This window comes from Rattus norvegicus, chromosome 5, assembly GCF_021556685.1.
Source record: "Rattus norvegicus strain SHRSP/BbbUtx chromosome 5, alternate assembly SHRSP_T2T, whole genome shotgun sequence".
NCBI lineage: Eukaryota > Metazoa > Chordata > Mammalia > Rodentia > Muridae > Rattus > Rattus norvegicus.
In genome coordinates, this window is record NC_141538.1 from 51705130 (window position 1) to 51726147 (window position 21018).

At 43.3% G+C, this 21018-nt stretch overlaps 1 long non-coding RNA gene across 1 annotated transcript; it reads right to left on the minus strand.

Annotated features, from left to right (window-relative positions):
• Window positions 1-2013: 2013 nt before the first annotated feature.
• Window positions 2014-19718, minus strand: LOC134487062 (uncharacterized). The gene is made up of 4 exons (XR_015621412.1): window positions 19552-19718; window positions 19359-19417; window positions 2704-2877; window positions 2014-2387 (listed from the first exon to the last, which is right to left on the minus strand). It is a non-coding gene; the product is annotated as an uncharacterized LOC134487062 (long non-coding RNA).
• Between the last annotated feature and the right edge of the window lie 1300 nt (window positions 19719-21018).

Sequence of the window (21018 nt, forward strand, 5' to 3'; positions counted from 1 at the left end):
AAAATAAAATAATGTGGTTATTCCTAAGAGGCTATAAAATTCTGATTTCTAATAACTTTCACCTTTGCTCCTATCACTGTTATTAACAAATAATATTTGGTACATGCAAGAAAGAATTCTGTTGGGAATAAATGCAAAGAAATACTCTGTTGTATGATTTCTTCCCCCAGACTAAAGTCTAGAATAGTGCCAAGAAAATAGAACAGATTAAATTATTAGTACCCACAAATAAACTATAATAATTTATATGTCAAAGATCAACTTTTTTAAATTATTCAAGCTAGACACTTCACATGACCTCATAGCTACAAGACTAAGCTGTCCAGAAGAAAAACTAAAATTAGAAGATAATAGAGTCTTTTAACTATTCTATTTTTAAAATGTAATATTTCATAGATGCAACTAACAGTAGATATGGGGAAGCATACAGTCAGTGTAGTATTTCAAATACAAACTTTGGAGAAAAAAATAAATGTAAAAATGTGAATTCTGGTTGTTTATAGTCCCCATTCCCCTCATCTGCTACCTTTACGTCGAGGCACACTCTTGATTTTAAGTATAACTCTCCTATCACATGCCGCAGGTAAGTGTATCGCCACACTAGACGATTAAAAACGAGGCGAGGCAAAGCGTGCTGACCGAGCGATTACTGTGATTCAGGAAGTCCTCCGTTAATAATTAATGATCATAATCATTTCTCCCTACCCAGGGTCTGCTTTTCTGCCCACCTAGCCTCACCTTTGTCAGATCCCCAGATTAAATTTCCTAGCAACTCGGGACGTGAGACGGTATTTGCCACGTGTATGAAACGTGATGCTCCGCCCGCCCGCAGGGGAGCTCTAAGTCGAGGTTCCCAGGGGAGCCGCACCAGTGCTGTAAACATCAACAAGCTGTGCCTCTGCTGCTCCAGAAAGCGTGTGGCCAGCGAGGATTAACACTCTGTGACCAAATGCAAAAACCGTGCGCTGCATTTATCTTAAGGACACTGACCGGAACCCCTACAAACCCTACCTTTATTCTGTGATGCCTTCCTTACAACCTCCTCCCGCGGCCTATGTTTTGTCAGGAGCTCTCCCGGGCCTCTTGACACACCTTAGGGTATTACGTTAATAACTATTTTAAGTCTAGCCACGACTTAGTCTCCCTGTGGTCCATCCCCTAGCTCAGGCTTAGATCACCAGATTAGCACACAGAGTGACATGGACGACATCCTCTTAATGTGTTATACAGGCAGCGAACCCGGCACCCCAGGATTTGGAGGCCTCCTGATTTCACTGCATCAAAATTTCAGGAGGAAGACGCCAGACGTTGAACACAATGGCAGTATCCAAAATAAACCTCCCCTCAATCTCTCACAGTCACCTCTCACTTAAAAACAAAAACAAAAACAAAACATAAGGGGTTAGAAATTATATCAGACCCTGCCGAGGTCCTGCCTGCCCACATCAGCCTTCTCCCCCCTCTCTCTATGCAGCTCCCTGGCCCCTCCACCCCCTCTCCAGATGGATACACATTAAGGTTTGGGCCCTTCCTCCCTACTTGCAGCACATCTTCCCTTGCTCCCCAGGAGTCAGAAACAGTTGCTACAAGCACATAGTATGGACTACGCATCTACCACGTGGCACCTAGGTCTTCTTAGCTCTTCTCTCTTCCTCCCTCTCTTCCTCCCTCTCTTCCTCAGGAGCTTCCCTTCCCAGATATTCATTCTCCATCTTTGTCTTCCTTTCTCTGTCTCTCTCCTGTCCCCTTCTCTGTTCTCCCTCTCTCCATGTTCCCCTCTCTCTCCTCTCTCTCTCTCTCTCTCTCTCTCTCTCTCTCTCTCTCTCTCTCTCTCTCTCTCTCTCTCTCTCTTTCTGTCCCCTTCCTGCTTCTCGCATGGCCAGGTCCAGTCTACTAGCCTCGTTCAGGCTATTTCTTTCTCTCTCTGTTCTGGAGGCTTCCAGATGCCTCTGGCTGTTCTCCCTTGTATCTCCAATAAAAACCTTGCCTTAACCACACCGTGGAGAGGTTATGTTGCCAGTTTAAACAATCTTTACTTTTTTCAAGTTTATGAAATTTAAAAACACCAACTTTCATAATACCTTTTTTTTTTTTTTTTTACAAATTAACTCAAGCTAGGATCCTCTGAGAACAAGGAACCTCAGCTGATGAGATGACCCCGTCAGGTTGACCAGTAGGCAAATCTGCGTGGCAGTTTCTTGATTAGTGATTGATGTGGGGGGGCAATGCCATCCCTGAGATAGTGACCCCGGGCTGTATATGTAAGCAGGTTGAGCAAGCTGCACTTGTCCACAGTCTTTTGCTGCATCAGGCCCAGCTTAGAGGTGCTGTTCAGATGACTATATGCTCAGTTTTGCTGCTGGTCTGGTCCTGTAGGAGCTCTGAGCCTGGAAGAGTAGAGGCATAGAGTGAGCTACGGGTAAAGTCCAAGATGGCTGGATTGGTGGGCGGAGCCCCTGGGCTGATCAAGATGGCTTTGTCTGGAATTCCCAGCTTGAGGTCTACATGGCAGCATGCAGCTGCCTGCCCTCAAAGAGGCTTTCAATGGGGTTGTGATATACTTATGTTCCTTTCATCCCACATTAACTTCTATGAGACTCTCTTCCCTCTGACATTAATTATAAAATGACCTCATGTATGGACCAAAGGAGGATGTTCAATGATGACGGGGCACACAAAAATCCCTGTTCTCAATCCACCGACCTTCAAAAGCTGATTTCGAAATGCTGTCCATGTATCAGCAACATCGTTAACACCTGCCACTTGGTCGGCCATGGTCAGATCCTGACCGACATAAAGAAGTAGTCTGGATTTTACAAGCTCAGTTAACCTCCTGTAGATGGGCTCCTTTGTACAGTAAAGTTGGAGAAGGGCTGCCTGGGAGGAAGATGACAAACAAGAAAATGAATGCACAGGGGGCTGGAGAGATGGCTCAGCAGTTAAGAGCACTGGCTGCTCTTCCAGAGGTCCTGAGTTCGATTCCCAGCAACCACATGGTGGCTCACAGCCATCTGTAATGGAATCCGATGCCCTCTTCTGGTGTGTCTGGGGATAGCTACAGTGTGATCATATAAATACATAAATCTTAAAAAAGAAAGAAAAAAATGAATGTGCAATACCAACGTCAAGTGGGATTCCAAAAGTAGGACAAAGGGAATGGAAGAGAGAGCAGCTCTCAGAGAGGAAGGAGAGGAAGCTATTACAGTGAGTGGGGTGGGGCAGTCCCTGATAAGAGACCTGGGCCAACTGAAGCAGGTAAGTGACACATACATCAAAACTCAGTGGGGTAAGGAGGTGGTGGCACGGAAAGGACTCTGGGAAAGGACAGGGAGAAGAGAATGATGAAATGGTGTAGAGAGGGTCTGAAGGGGCGGGGGAGTCTCGGTCTGCTTTGGGTTAGGAGATTGCCCGGTTCAAGAGGCTCCGAGCTGCACTTGTGAGCAGTGCAGGGCTGTTGAGGAAGATGGGGACTTCCAAAGTTGGACTGAATCTTTTTGCCTTGCATACAAGTCTTCAGAGTTGGGGGCACCCTGTCTCCTCTCTAAAGTGCTTAGATCCATTTCCCTCCCTTATTTGCTAACTGTTCATCTCAAACTGGCTGTGTAAAGACAGCAACTGATGTTTGTTGCGCTTGGTTCTCCGTACCCTCAACAGTCAGAGCTCAGACTCAGCATGTGGCACACCTTCAGTCCTCAAAGCTGCTTATGCAGTGAGCACTTTTAACTCTGTAACTCTACTACTACGTGCCCATGGCAAACTTCCAAAGTAGCAGAACGCGGACACAAACACAAATGCAGCTCTCTGACTCTAGGGCCTAATTCACGGGCAAACGAATCCCAGAAGAACATCTTTACTGGGGAGCCGTGACCTCACATCTCATTAAACATTCTCACTTTGGAACGAGAGAGGGTGAAGAAAGGGTCTGTGCACCACAGCCATGGGTCCTCCCGGAGACCTCGCTTTTAATGAAGCTTTGCACTCAGCCTTTAAAGGGACTGAAATGTTGACACGTGCTGCCACACAGACACGCTTGGCAAAATAGGTCAAATGTAAGATGAAGCGTGATGGTCCGCATTTAGGAGGGAGTCAGAATAGGACGTTCACACACAGAAACTAGACCGACTGGCCATCAGTGGCTGGAAGGGAGGAATTAGTGCTTATTAGATACAAGGTTTCAGTTAAAAATGAAAGTATTCTGGAGACCTCAGTAGAAAACGTTGCCCACCAATGTGAATGTACTTAATGTCACTGCCCTGTATACCTGAAGGTGGTAAGGGGGGCTGAGAGGTGGTCTGTGGTTAAGGGCAGTTGCTGCTCTAACAGTTGCCTGTTAAGGCCAGGTTTTTAATGGAGATACAAGGGAGAACAGCCAGAGGCATCTGGAAGCCTCCAGAACAGAGAGAGAAAGAAATAGACTGAATGAGGCTAGTAGACTGGACCTGGCCATGGGAGAAGCAGGAAGGGGGCAGAGAGGGGGGGGAGGGAGGGAGGAGAGAGGGAGGGAGAGAGAGGGGGACATGGAGAGAGGGAGAACAGAGAAGGGGACAGGAGAGAGACAGAGAAAAGAAGACAAAAATGGAGAATGAATAGCTGGGAAGGGAAGCTCCTGAGGAAGAGAGCGAGGAAGAGAGAAGAGCTAAGACCTAGGTGCCTCGTGGTAGCAGTTCCCGACACCCCCATTAGGGAGTTCACAAGTGCTCCAGAGGTTCAGAGGCCAGGAGATGGTCAACACACACACACACACACACACACACGCACACACACACGCACACACGCACACACACACGCACGCACACACGCACACACACACACGCACACGCACACGCACACACACACACGCACACACACACACGCGCACACGCACGCACACACACACGCACACACACACACACGCACACACACACACTACACACACACACACACGCACACACACAGAGACTTTCTTAATGTGACAGATTTTATGTTGAGTGAATATTACCACAATGAAAGAAAAGAAAAGAAAAAGACTTTTGCTTAATTTAGATTTATTCAACTACAAGCTTTCCCAGGTATTCTGCCACAGGCTTCCTCACTCAGGACTGTGTTGCAAACCAAGTGTACACACATATAGGAAACAATTTCATGTGTTCCACACAAATAGTAATAATGATGAGAATTAAACACATAAAGCCTCAGTCCAGGTCATAAATACACACAGAAAATATATATATATACATGTAACAACAGCTAATGATCAAAGAGACCATAGCTTACAAAGGAAAAATAGTTTTCTCCAATGGAGTCTCACTGGGCATATAAGCCATACTTAACGAACGGTACATGACCAACACAAGGTGAACTTGATGGTGTTTTTATAGATTTTTTTTGTCTTATATTACTTTGTTTGGACTTTGTGTTTTTATTTCGTTTTGTTTTATCTTCCTAGTCTTTTTTTTGTATATTATGATTTCTAACGTGTTGTTGGTGTATGTGTATGTGTGTGTGTGTATGTGCATGTGTATGTGTCTGTGTGTGTGTCTGTTTGTGTGTTTGTGTCTGTGTGTGTCTGTTTGTGTGTGTGTATGTGCGTATGTGTTTGTGTGTCTGTGACTGTGTGTGTGTCTGTGTTTGTGTGTGTGTGTATCTGTGCTGTGTGTGTGTCTGTGTTTGTGTGTGTGTGTATCTGTGTGTATTTGTCTGTGTTTGTGTGTCTGTGTCTGTGTGTGTGTCTGTGTTTGTGTGTGTGTGTGTCTGTGTGTTTTTCTTGTGCTTTCTCGTCATCTTAGTTGTCCTTGCTGTTTTACTTTGCCTGTTTGTTTTTTAACAAACAAGAGAGAGAAAAAGATGTGGAATGTGCTGGGTGAGGAGGCCTGGAGGATCTGGGAGGAAATGGGGAAGGGAAGCCGTGATCAGAAGATATCATATGAATTTCTATTAATTTAAAAAAAAGAAAAAAGAGGTCATGAATTTGAAAGAGAGCAAGGAGATGTGGGAGGGTTTGAGAAGGAAACAGGAAATGATACATTACAATATGTAATATAACTATATTACAGAAACTTAAAGAACTAAAAATAGGTACATGCATTACACACAGTTAGTAATAAAGTCGAGGATTCAACACTTAGAGCCCATTTAGTTCAGGTCTGTGTGCCAGGGCACGCAGCAGGCACACGTGCACAGGCACAAAATTATACAGGGGTAACCACATAGCTGCCATCTTACTTCCAGTTAGTAATGGCAAAGGATAGGTTCTTAGTTACATACGTGTAGCTGCAGCAACTACAGGAAGGAAGGGCTGATTCTGGCTCACAGGTTAAGGGGACAGTCCGTCATGGGAGTGAGTCATGGCAGCAGGAGCCCGAACCAAAAAGAGATGACTTCTCACACTCAGCCAGGCTCTCATCTGGCGGGATGGTGCCCCCGAGTGGAGGATGAAGCCTCTCATGTCAATTAGCCCAGCCTGGAAACCCTGGCACAGACATCCTCAGATTTGTTTTCCATGGTATTTCTAAATCCAACCAAGTTGACAATCAAGAGGTAACCAAGCAACAAGCCAGCTCTTGTTAACTTGATACTAAAATATCACGTTTAAGCCATAACCTTCCACCCTGGTCTCCATAGATAGGCCCAAAGCCATTTCATAACGCAAATGGGTTCAATTCAACTTCAAAAGTCTCTGGAGTTTCCAACAGTTTCAGCCGTGTTCAAGCCTGTAATTCATAGTCTCTTCCGAGATTCAGATGAGCCCCGAGTCTTAATATGAGCCCCAAGGGGTATGAGAAAACAAGCAAACAAGCTACAAAGGCTTGGGGTGGGGGGAGGTGTCTCAACAAATAAAAGGCTTACTGTGCAAGACTGACAACTAGAGTTTGAGTCTCCAGAACCCAGGTAGATGCCAGGCAGGTGTAGAAGACCACCTGTAACCCCAGCGTTTGGTAGGAAGAAACCGAGGGTCTCTGGAACAAGTTGGTTAGAATAGTCAAACAAGTGGGCTCTGGGGTCAAGTGAGAGATTCCACTTTAATATATAAGGTATAGAGATACCAAAGAACACAGCTGACGCCAACCACTGCTGTCACATGCACATACACACACGAACCAGCACTCTCACCCACCCATCCACCCAATGCACACACATGCACACGCACACACTCACGCTCACAGTCTCCTGTTCTCTCACTGTAGACCCGGATGAGCAGTGAGCAGCAGCCATGCCACAGCCTGAATTCCATCCTTTCCTAAAATTTTCTCTGTGTCACGTATATTGGTCCATTGTTTTCATATTCAACCATATTCAAGTTATCACAGGTAAAGTGCAGCTAGATTCTTTGCTAGAATTGCACACAATAATTCGTGATAGAATGTTTCTTCTCTTTGGAGGCCTCACAAGCAGGTCTCAATAGTCCAGGTTTATTTCACCCTGGCCTTACAAACTTCTATCAAAACGGTTCGCTGAGCTCTGCTTGCAGTACTTCAGGGCCTTTCCGGTTCAGAGATTCAAGTTTTTTCCAGTTCTTCTCAATACCAGTTCCAAAGGTCTGAGAACCACATGGTCAGGCCCATCACAGCAACAGGTCTACTCCCAGTATATGTATATACATACATACGTACATGCGTGCGTGAGTGCGCGTGCGTGCGTACGTACGTGCGTGCGTGGGTGCGTGCGTGGGTGCGTGCATGCGTACGTACGTGCGTGCGTGCGTGGGTGCGTGCGTGTGTCCGTGGGTGTGTGTTTGTATTGGTTGCCAGGACAACATGTAGTACCTGACAAGCAACTTCAGGACAGGTTAATTTTTGGCACACAGTTCAAAGATACAATCTATTATAGCAGAGAAGTCGTAGTACCAGGAACTCAAGACGGTTGATCACATTGTATCCACAGTCAAGAAGCAGACCGGGCAGTACTAGTATCAGCTTGCTTTCTCTTCTCATTCTGTCAAGTGTAATATGTCCAGAGATCTTAGCACAAATGACTCCATGATAGAACTACCCATTCAGGCCACACAACTTGGCACCTAGGTGGCACCACCAGCCAAAACAAAAATGAAGACCTAATCCCTCAAAGCCTGTGGCTCTGGGAAACTCTAAATGAACTAACCTTGCTTCTTGGCTTCTGCGGTTCTGTTTCTGGCTAACCGTTCTTGTTAAGTATGTCAACCCAGGATATGCTTTTATGCTTAAAAGCTCACCTTGAGAAAGGTCTGGAACTGCACTGGAATCCAGAGTTCCCAGTGTAGTCACCAGCGAGCCAATAAAGATTTTCTATTGGTTTAAACCCATGTCCATGTAGTCTTCTCTGATGGATATCCCACAGCACACGGACCCTAGCCCATGGAAAGGTACTGTCAACATTTAGTGTGGGCCTTCTCACTTCAATTAACTCAGTCTAGAAACTCCCTCACAGATATACCCAGAGGTTCGTTTCCATGGTGATTCTACATCCCACCAAGTTGATAAGCTATACTAGGCATTAAAGAGAGCTAACAGGTTTTGAGCACTAACCCACTACCAGACTCTGATTTACATGTTATGTGTGAATTAACACAGTTGAAGTCCATGGATGCTGAAAAGAGCTATTTGGTGATCTATCCAGCTTCCTTCTCAATCTCTATGTCATTCATACAAATATGTGCATACCTGCATAAACATGTATCCACACAACACACACATATGTATGAGAATGTCATCACCTTGTTTTTACACATTTTGGAATCTCCAAGACTAAATAACTGTAATGGAGACTGAGAGAAAGCAGTGACCTGCAACCACCATGATCCAGGACCTCCAGCTATTGACAGCTACATTAACCAATAAGAATTGTCCATCGTTTGCAGTTTTTTTTGGGGGGGGGGAGCTGGGGACCGAACCCAGGGCCTTGCACTTGCTAGGCAAGTGCTCTACCACTGAGCTAAATCCCCAACCCCCATCTTTTGCAGTTCTCTTCCTTAATGTCCATATCAGCAGAGCTCTAAGTAGAAGAAAGCGTGTGGCGCATACAAATCAGTAACAGGATGAAAGTATCTTCCAAAATGTATTTTGATATTTTCATGAGGCAGAAATGTGATTTTTGTGTTCCAATTATATTTAGAGTTGACTCTTGTTTTGTTTGACCCATGGCAGAGTATCCTCAGAAGAGCTTCCTGGTGACGGAAGCCACACCAGGTTTTACGCAGCCTCCCTATTTAGACGGATTCTGTGACCTTGACTCACTAGATTAAGTCCACACTCATTAGAGGCAGAGGAGTCTCTGCAGTTGATCTCGGTGTGGTTTTAATCCCTACGATTGCTACTGGATCTCATTGTAGGAAAGTCAGATGATAGTTCTAATTGTCACACTTACTGTACAGAAACAGGAGGGAAAGAGTGATTGAAGGCCAGCCCAGCCCCACAAGAGAAGGTGTGATATCTGTCAGCTCTCCCAGAGTTAGGCAGCCCGTGCTGCAGCCTGTTGTTTTGCAGGAAGTCTTAGCTGAAAACAATGGGACAAAAAACCGATGCTTTGTGAAAGACAATGACATCCATTCAAGGACCTCTCATTAGCTCCTTTATACTCCACTGCTGCACAGACTTGTATCCAGAATTATCTTGTTGTATTAATCAGTCTGGTAGACGCTCAAAGTGGGGGAACGAGAGCACGCTTCTAAAGGCAGGGTGGGAGGTGTGTGACAAACCGCACAGCAAAGCAGCAACTCTGTCATCCATTCAGCCCAGCTCTCACCGTGTGGAGGGCTGGCATCTCCCTATCTGCTGCACTTCTGTGAGATGATGGCTTCCTAAAAGCACCCATTCCCAAGTGGGTATGTGGGTTTAAAATAGCTCGCTTCTCTAAGAGGGAACAGGCCCTCAGGCAGAGGGAGGAAAGGTCCTTTTATTTTTATTTTTTTTTTTCTACCAGTTACACTTACTGTATTGATCTATTTTCTGTAGCTGTAACTGAATCCACAAATTGAGTAATTTATAAATAAGAAAGGCTCATCTGGCTCCAAGTTCTGAAGGCTGGCAAGTTCAAGATCAGGGAGGGCAGCCCAGGGTGGACAGGGAGGACAGGCGATCACAAGATGAACTTGGATGTCCTTATAGCCATAGCCCATTGGACCCGTTCCTCTTCCCATCCCATCTAACCCTCATTACTGCCAATACATCACACACCCAAATAACATATATTAAAGCCAGTGCCTTAGTACAATGAGGATCAAAGTTAAGTAGGTACAGTACCTTAAGACAAAACAAAACATGATTGTTTTTATATAAAAAATTCTGGAGATTATACAGAAGCCAACACAGGAAAGGCAGCCCTGAGAGTTAAGTTTATTGTACTTTATGCTTATATTAAAAACCTGGAAGCTCTCACATTAATGGCTTTATATTGCATCTGAAGACCTTAGAAAATCAAAAGCAAGCAACACCCAAAAACAGTACAGGAGAAGAGATACTAAAAGCCAGGACTAAAACTAATTAACTAGAAATGGAAACTACCTCACAGAATCAGCTAAAGGAAGAGCTGTTTCTGTGGGAGGATTGACAGGATAGACAAACTTAAGACCAAAGTAACCAAATGAAAGACACGGGGGAACCAAATTATTAAACTCAGAGACAAAAAGGAAAACATTACAACAGACGCTGAAGAAACTCAGAGAATCCTAAGGGCACACTATGAAAGTCTATATTCTACTAAACCGGAAAATTTAAAAGAAGCAGATTGGTTTCAGGATGAGGTTAATAATTTAAATGGAGCCATAAGGACCAATGAGATAGAAACAGTAATTGAAAAATTTCCAACTGAAAATAACCTGGAATCAGAGAGGTATACAGCGCAGCATCCTACCAGGCCTCCAGAGAAGAACTAGCACCAATACTCCTAAAAGTACTTCGCAAAATAGTAGAGGAGGAAACATTTCTAAACTCTTTCTTATGAAGCCAGTACTATCCATATACCAAATGCAACAAAATCCAACAAAAAGAAAACTATTGGTTTATAACTATGATGATCACAGACACAAAAAATCCCAGCAAAATACTTGCAAACTGAGTTCAAGAACACCAAAAGATTGTACCCTACTGCCTCTGATGACATTGGCTCCATGCCAGAGTGCCAGGAATGCTTCAACACATTTGAACCATTACAGTTATTAATCAGTAAATGTATCCACCATGTAAACAAACTTGAGGTCAGAAACTACATGATCAGTAGGTGCAAATAAGGCCTTTGACAAAAACCCAACATCCTTTCATGATAATAGCACCAGAGAACCTCAAACTATGGGGAACAGTCTCAAGCTATCATCATATAAGAAAGACAATTTACAACAAGCCAAAATAATGCTAACTGGAGAAAAACTCAAAGCATTTTTACTAAAATCAGGAATAAGCCAAGGTGGTCCACTCTCCACACCTGTTCCATACAGTTTGATGTCTTGGCTATGGTAATAACTAGAAGGGATGAAGGGAATACAAATATGAAAGGAAGATGATACAATTTCATATAAGACACTCTAAAGACTCCACCGGAAAAATTCCACAGCTGATGAACGCCTTCTACAAAGTAGAAAGATACAAAGCAAGAGAAAGTAATATAAGGCCTTCCTACACACAAATAACAAACACGCCGAGAAAGAAATCAGAGAAACAATATGTTTTATAATAGTCTTAAGAAGTAAGTCAGAATAAAATCTAAGAAAGCGAAGGTTACCCATGCAATTAAAAACTATAAGACATCAAAAGATGGAATGATCTCCTAGGTTCACGAATCTGTAGGATTAATATGTGAAAGTGGTCATCCTACCAAAAGCAGTCTACAAATTCAGTGCAGTCCCCACAAAAATTCCAATGCAATTTTTCATAGAGATTTTAGAAATGATCTTAAATTTTGTATGGAAGCACAACATTCCAGGATAGCCAGAGCTGAGCAACACAAGAAGGGCTGGACGCATTACCAGCCCTAACTTTAAGTCGTACCACAAAGCCATAGTTATAAAAATGGTATAGCACTGGCATAAAAACAGGCACATTGATCAGTGGAGTAGAATTGAGAAGACAGACATGGTCCATACACCTAATAGACACCTGATTTTTGACCAAGGGACCAAAAGTACATATTGGACAAAAGACAGCCTCTTCAACAAATGGTGCTGGTCAAACCAGATGGCTGTTTGTCGAAAAGCGAAAATAGATCTATATCTATATCTATGCACAAAACTCAATTCAGAATGGACCAAGGGCCTCAACATAAGACCAGACCCCTTGGATCTAATAGAAAAGCAAAGAGGGAATATGTTTGAACTCATGGGCACAGGAAAGGACTTTCTGAATGGGACCTTGGTACCACAGACAGTGACATCAACAGTTGACAGATAGGACCTCATGGAACTGAAAAGCTTCTTTTCTGAGGAGGCAACCTACAGTATGAAAAGTTCCTTACCAGCTATGTGTCTGCCACAGGATTAAGATCTAGACTATACAAGGAACTCTAAACCCTAAACATCAAGAAAAAGAGCAACCCAGACCCAATTTAAAAAGGGAACATGGTACTAAGCAGGGAGTTCTCGAAAGACAAATGGCTGAAAAACACTATTGAGCTGTTCAAATCCTTAGCCACCAGGGAAATGCCATTTAAAGCTACTTTGACATTTGAACTTATCCAAGTCAGCATGGGTAAGTGGACAAACAGCCACAACAAGCAGCAGATGCAGTAGGCGAGGGGAACACTGCTGGGGAGGCTGCAAATAGTGAGACTGTGATACCATCAGGGTGGCGTTTCCTCAAAATGCTGGAAATAAATCTACCGTAGAAGCCAGCTCTAGTGTTCTTAGGCGTACACCTGAAGGACTCTCCATCCTGCGGCAGCTGCACATGCTGACATGCTGATCCGTGCTTACTGCCGCTCTGTTCACAAAGCCGAGAAATAGAAACAGCTTAGGTATGTGTCAACTGATGAACAGATAATGAAAATGTGCTACGTTTACAACAATGCAATTATTCAGCTGTTAAGGAAAATGAAACCGTCTAGCACATGCAACTGTACCCTGAAGACTTACAAGCAGGTAAGCACTCCTCACTTTCCCTCTTCTGCTCCAACTCCCCCCCAAGCCCCACCCCACCCCCGCTGCCCCATCCTTAACTTTAAATTGTACCACAAAGCCATCATCATAAAAACGTTATGACACTGGCATAAAAACAGGCACATTGGTCACTGGAGTAGACGTGAGAAGACAGACATGGTCCATGCACCTAATAGTCCCCTTCACCTCCCCATCCCTGTCTTATCACTAGGTCTGTAGCAAACCTCCCTTTCTGGCCTCATTCCCTGGGCATCGCAGAGATCCCAGTGGCACATTCTGCTTTCTGTTCTTCCTCCCTCAGACCCCTGTTCCCGTTCCTAAGTGACAACTCAATACCTAGAAACACATTCTACCCAGAACCCACAGTGACCTCACCTTCAGGTTCCCAAAAACATTCCCTACCAGGTAACACACCGCACTCTCCTAAGAACCAGGGAGGGCAACAGAAACCAAGGAACAGAACACCCATCCAACAAAGACAAGATCAGTATCAGCACAAAGAATTATAATCACCCCAAGCCCAGATGCCTAGGAGCCAGCGTAAAAACACAATCAGTATCACCCAGGACAGTACATCTCCACTACAGCTCAACAATTACCATAGGAAGTCCTGAGAATTACAACACAGCAGAAGTACAGGACGAGGACTTCAAAGTAACCTTTATGGATATGTTAGAGGGGGTCCTTAAAGAGGAGATGAATAAATCCACTAATAAAAACAGATGCTGGGGTGAAATGAAGAACAGAGTTCAAAACATGAAAGTGGAAACAGAATCAACAAAGAAAACCCACACTGAGGTGCAGGCATAATGCTATGGTATATTGTATAAAGATTATTACTGAATTACTCGAATGCTGATTTCTCTGCTCCCATATCTGATTAGAATCCAGACATGGCATTGTAATGCTTATTTTAAGTATCTCCTGCCTGAATGTTGTGTAAACATTGCTCCTCATTCATTCTCTGACTTGTCAATAAAAGCTGATCAGTCAGTGGGTGAGCAGAAGAGAGAATAGGGCTGGGCTTCTGATCCCAGCCAGAGAAGGGGAGACAGAGAAAGGAGGGGATTCACCATGAGGAAGTGGGTACAGGAGACCACATGGAGACCAGATGGGAAGGCACCTAGAGCAGAGAGAGTCAGACCAGTACTAAAATGCAAGTATTTGGATGGGAGGTAGCCAGATTAGCTTAGAGGAATAATAGATTAATAACTGTTCAAGCCTGTTAAATAAGTCTTGTAGTCTCTGTCTCACTTATTTGGGAGCTAGACAGGATAGAAAAAAAAGGTTATCATTTCCAAAACTGCAATAACACTGAACTCTGACAGAAATCTCAGAAGCAAACTTATTCAACACAATGCAAGAGATGGAAGAGAGAGTCTCAGGCATTCAAGGTAGGACAAATACATACCTCAGTCAAAAAAAAAAAAAAAAGAAAGAGTTAAATCTAAAAAAAAAAAAATCCAGGCACAAAACATACAAGAAATCTGAACCCTATGGAAAGCAAATCTAATAATATAAGAACAGTAGAAGGAGAAGAAACCTAGAACAAAGGCACAGAAAATTTTTTTCAACAAAATCATAGAAGAAAACTTCCCTAACCAAAAGACAGAGGAGGCTCTCAGGATACAAGAAGCACAGAGAACACTGAATAGACTTGACTGGAAAAGAAATTCTCCTTGACATGTAATAACCAACACTAAACATACAGAAGAAATAATAATAAAAAAACTGCAAGGGAAAAGACCAAGTAACATATAAAGAGACTTATTAGAGTAACATCTGACTTCTTGATGAAGAGTCTAAAAGTGAGAAGGGTCAGGATAGTTATTCCACAAGCTCTTAGTGACCACAAATGTCATCCCAGACTACTATACCAGCAAAACTTTCAATAGATGAAGAAAAACTTTAGAGATACAACCAAATTTAAGCACTATATATCTACAAATCCAGTCCTGTAGAAGGCACTAGAAGGAAAACTTCAACCTGAAAAGGTAACCCACACCCAAGGAAACACAATAAATAAATGATATCAATAAATTAAAATATGGAGAAGGAAACATTCTACAACAAAGTAACAGGAAACAACATTGTTTACCAATGACGCTCAGCACCCAGGGTTTCCATAATCCAATAAAAAGACACAAACGACAGAATGGATGTGAAACAGGATTCATCCTCTTGCTGCATCCAAGAAGCATACCTTAAAAATCAACGATAGACATCGCCTCAGGGGAAAAGAATGGAAAAACATATTTCAAGCAAATTGAGCTAAGAAGCAAGCTGGCCTAGCTGTGTTAATATATGACAAAAAAACTCTTCAAACAAGACCTTATCAGAAGGGAAAGGGGAGGAGACTACATACTCATCAAAGGGAAAAATCCACCAAGACAATATTGCAATTCTGTCCCAATCTTGCAATTTATGCCCCAAATACAAGGGTGTCAAAGTTCACAAAAGAAATACTACTACAGCTTAAGTCACATGTTGGTCTTCACACAGTGGGGTGACTTCAGTACCCAACCATCACAAGTAGGTCATCCAGACAAAAACTAAACAGAGAAATGCTGGAGTTAAATGTAATCCACTATATAAACAAACTGAAAGACAAAAACCATATGCTCATCTCATTAGATGCACAAAAGTTCTTTGACAAAATCCAACATCCCTTCATGATTAAAACGTTCTCAAGAGGGCTGGAGAGATGGCTTGGTGTTAAGAGCACTGACTATTCTTCAAGAGGACCTGAATTCAATTCCCAACAACCACATGGGAGGCTCATCACCACCTGTAATGGGATCTGATGCCCTCTTCTCATGTATCTGAGGACAGCTACAGTGTACTGTAAATAAATCAAAAAGGTTCTCAAAAGATTAGGGATACAAGGGACAAACTTAAACATAATAAAGACACTTTACAGCAAGTCTATAGCCGATGTTTACTTAAATGGAAAGAAACTCAAAGAACAGGAAAAAAAATCAGGAACAAGACAAGGCTGTCTACACTCACCATATCTATTCAATACAGTGTTTGACATCTTGGCCGGGGCAATAAAACAGTTGAAGGAGATCAAGGGGATACAAATTGGAAAGGGAACAGTCTAAGTATCTTTATTTTCAGATAATATGACAGTATACATCAGTGACACTAAAAATTTCACTGGGAAAGTAGAATAAAGCAGCTAGACACAGAATTAACACACAAAAATCAGTAGCATTCCTATATAGCAATGACAAATATAACAAGAAACTAATCAGGGCAACACTGCCTTTCATAATAGCCTTAAAAATATAAAATATTTTGGGGTAACTCTAACCATTTGAGTGAAAGGCTTGTATGATTTTTCGAAAATCCTTAAGACATTGAATAAAAAATGTAAGAAGATATCAGAAAACGAGGAGAGCTACCATGTTCATGGATTAGTAGGCTGAATATAACGAAAATGACCATCCTACCAAAGGTAATCTACAGAGTCAATGCAATCACCATCAAAATCCCAACAAAATTCATCACAGACATTAATAGGGTAACTTTCAGCTTCATATGGAAAACACACACACACACACACACACACACACGCACGCACATGCACACGCACACACATTCAGGATAGCTAAAATTATCCTGAATAACAAAAGAACTGATGGAAAGTCACCATCCCCGATCTCGAATTGCTATACAGATATAATATGTAGCAAATGTATATGCTATATAGCTTGGTTTGGGCCTTAAAAAAAGACAATGAAATGATTTCTATGGATATTCTGTTACACTTGTAGATCAGCTTCTAGCCCAATTGTCATTAGAGAGGTGTCATTCATCAACAGATGGGAGCAGATGCCAAGACCCACAGCCAAACACTAGGCATAGCCAGGGGAACCCTGCAGAGGAGGGGGAGGGAGGGCTGTAGGAAAAAGAGGGTCAAGGATACCAGTAGAACACAGCTCATAGAATCAACAAAGCAGGGCTCACTGAGGCTCACAGAGACTGAAGAAGCAGTCACAGTCCCTGGATGGCTCTGAACTAGGCCCTCTGTATCTTTCTGTGGATTAACAGTGGGAATGGGGTGGTATTTCTGATTCTTTTTGCCTGCACTTGGAACCCTTTTTCTCCTACTGGGTTGCCTTGTTCAACCTTGGTATGAGAGTTTGTACCTGCTCATAGTATAATTTATTATGCTGTGTTCAGTTGATATCCCTGGGAGGCCTGCTTGCTCTTTCTCTCTTTCTCTCTTTCTTTCTCTCTTTCTTTTTTCTGTCTGTCTGTCTGTCTGTCTGTCTGTCTGTCTGTCTCCCTCCCTTCCTTCCTTCTAGGGAAATGAAGAAGGAATAGATCTGGGGATGAGTAAAGGTGGAGGAACTTGGAGAAGTAGAGGGAGTAGAAACTGTTTAAGATGTAATGTATGAGAGAAAACAAACAAACCAAAAAAACAAACAAAAACAAACCCAGCTTTAAAATGTGATACAGATCTAAACCAGCAAATTCTCAAAAGAGGAAACTAAAATAGCTAAGAATCATTAAAAAAAAGAAAAATCGAACATCTTTAGCCATAAGGGAAACGCAAATCAAAACCACTTTGTGATTTTTACTTTATGCCAGTCAGAATGGCCAAGATCAATAAAACAAATGGAAGCTCATGCTGGGAGAATATGGAGCTAGGGAATAAACTTGTACATCCATTGCTCTGCTTGTGGGAGTGTGAATTTGTTCAGCTACTCATGAAAATCACTGTGGTGGATCCTCAAGAAGCTGGGAATCAGTCTATCTTAAAACCTAGCTGTACCACTCTTGGGCATATACCCAAAGGACTCTTCATCCCAATCAGGGACACTTGTTCAACTATGTCCATTGCTGCTCTATCTATACTAGCTAGAAATTGAAAACAACCTAGATGTCTTTTAACAGGTGAATGGATTAAATTAAAATGTGGCACATTCACACTTGCTAGAACCGGAGAATAAGACAGAGAGTAGAAGGGAAGAGAGGGACGAGGGAGGAAACAACGAAGACTAAGGACCATTTGAGGGATCAGATCAAAACCCAATACAGTAGAAGCTTCCTACAACACATACATATACCAAGGCAATCTAAATGAAATTGCCAAATAACAGGGGAGACAGATCCCCAAATGAATATGTCTTGTCATCAAACAAAGCCTCCAATTCCAGGAATGAGTTGCATCTGATCAAGCTGTTGGTCAAAGAGGTTTCATGGGAACCCCAAAAACCAACCCAGGTGTCTCAGTCAGGGTTTCTATTCCTGCACAAACATCATGACCAAGAAGCAAGTTGAGGAGGAAAGGGTTTATTCAGCTTACACTTCCACATTGCTGTTCATCACCAAAGGAAGTCAGGACTGGAACTCAAGCAGGTCAGGAAGCGGGAGCTGATGCAGAGGCCATGGAGGGATGTTACTTACTGGCTTGCTTCTCCTGGCTTGCTCAGCTTGCTCTCTTATAGAAACCAAGACCACCAGCCCCAGGGATGGCACCACCCACAATGGGCTGGGTCCTCCCACCTTGACCACTAGTTGAGAAAATGCCTTACAGCAGGGTCTCATGAAGGCATTTCCACAACGGAGGCTCCTTTTCTGTGATAACTCCAGCTTGTGTCAAGTTGACACACAAAACCAGCCAGTACACCAGGCTACTGCCAACATTATCGGTTGCCCTTTACAAACTGTGATAGTAAGGCCCTATTGCTGAAGACCACACCCAAAGACGAAGCTCACTGAACATGAGGAAGTTGAGTTGGAACCTAACTGGAGTCTTCACTCCTATGGACTAATGTTCATGGTGCTGGGAGGTAGTCTGCACACTACCAAAGGATGAAGGCCAAACTAACCCAGCTAATAACCCTTTGATCTACAATGCAGTGATAGCACAGCACTGTGGGAGCAACCAACCAAGATCAGACTATATACGGCCCACTCCATGAGATGGAACCCATACCTGACCCTGCTTGGGTGGCCAAGAACCTGAGATTAGATAGGCCAAAGACCTAGGGGAAACCAAATAATGCTGTTCTGCAAAGAAACATGGCAATATAAATTCTAGTGACACTCTGCTGTACTCATAGACCTTGCCTTGCTCAGCTATCATCAGAGAAGCTTCCTCCTGCAGCCACTGGGAACAGAGACTAGGTCAGACAGTGTTCAGTGAGAGACCTTGGAACACTTAGCCCTTAGTGGGATGTCTTTAACAAATCCCTCCCCTCAGGGCTCAGGATTCTGAGGAAGAGGAAGTGGAAAGAGTTTAAGAGCCAGAGGTTATGGAAGACACTAAGGATACAAGGCCTTCGAAACACAGCACAAATGAACTCACCGAGACTGAGGCAGCTTGCACAGGACCTGCATGGATCTGTTCTAGACTGGGTCCTAGAACTGAGAGGAGAAGTAGACACATGACCCCATCCCTAAGCCAGAGGAAACCTCCAGTTAATAACCACCTGCAAAAGAATACTTAGCTTTCTCCACGGAAGTCCCACTAGGAAAATAAACCATTCTTAAGGGCAGACCTGATACTCAGCAGCAGAAGGTAAACACAGACGGAACTCAGTGCCTTCTCTCAAGGTTCTTGTGAGGGGAAACCCTGCTATTTAAGATCACAGTCTATGTGTCCTGATAGCTCTGAACTCCAAACAAAATGAAGGACTCCCTTCTCCAGCATGGCTTCCTCTGCTCTGCCTGACCTTATGTGGGGAGCCCAACACCCACATATCCTCTACCTGAGGAAGGTCACATAGTCCTCAGCAAGCCTACAAGTTTGACTTCTTTCCTGGTAAGAACCCGCCCAGCAGGTACCTGGGACTCCTGGAATGCCTCTGTCTATGCAAATGAGGCATTCACCCTACTTTAAACTCCAACCAATGGTTACAATCACCCTGAAAACTCCTCCCCATTCACCAAGGTTCATATATCGTATATGTTTGTCTATTCCAAGTAAAGTACATGCACACAAGCTGTTTCACTGAAGACTGTCTTCAGACTGAAGACTGAAAGCTGTTTCACCACCAAGTGCCATCCGAAAGGGCTGAAAGGGCTGTAGCACTAAAATCCTCACAGCAGACCCCGCCCATTCCAGGCTCCTCTCCGTCCTTCGTCCTTCCCGTAGGGCATCTGGACACCCTGAGGGAGAAAGTGGAGCCACAGCTGCCACCAAACGAAAGCACACACAGGAAACCACAGGTTCTTTGTCTCACAATAGTGTATCGAGGCAGTTTTTGTTTTGTGTTTTTATGGGATTCCTGTGTATGTAAAAGTAGGTGTCTGTCTGTGTCTGTGTCTGTGTCTGTGTCTGTGTCTGTGTCTGTGTCTGTGTCTGTGTCTGTGTCTGTGTCTGTGTCTGTGTCTGTGTCTGGTCTTTTCTTTGGCTCCCTTTCCTCCTCCTCCTCCTCCTCCTCCTCCTCCTCCTCCTCCTCCTCCTCCTCCTCCTCCTCCTCCTCCTCCTCCTCCTCTTCTTCTTCTTCTTCTTCTTCTTTTGTCATATTCTAATTTATTTATTTTTGTTTTATCTTCTTAATTTTGTTTTGTTTTTGGTTAGTTGGTTGTTTGGTTGTTGTTGTTTTTTTTTTTTGAGATGGAGTTTCTCTGTGTAGCTTTGGCTGTCCTGGAACTCACTCTGTGGACCAGGATGACTTTGAACTCTGCCTGCCTCTGCCCGTGAGTGCTGGGATTACAGGTGTGTGCGATCCTTGTTTCCCATTTACGTTATTATTATTCCTTAGACACTGGCTTGTTTTCCAATGAGAGACAGAAAGGTTATGGACCCAGATGGGAGGAGGTGAAAATGAACTGGAAGAGTTGGGGGAGGGGAAACAGTAATCCGAATATATTGAATGAAAAATATATTTTTTCAATAAAAGGAAAGAAAAAGAAAAATGAAATGAAATTTGAAGTTAAATACAAGGGTCTTGAAACAATAATTCTGATTGAGGTAACCCAGAATCGGAAAATAATGGCATGTTTTCTTTCATATGCGGATA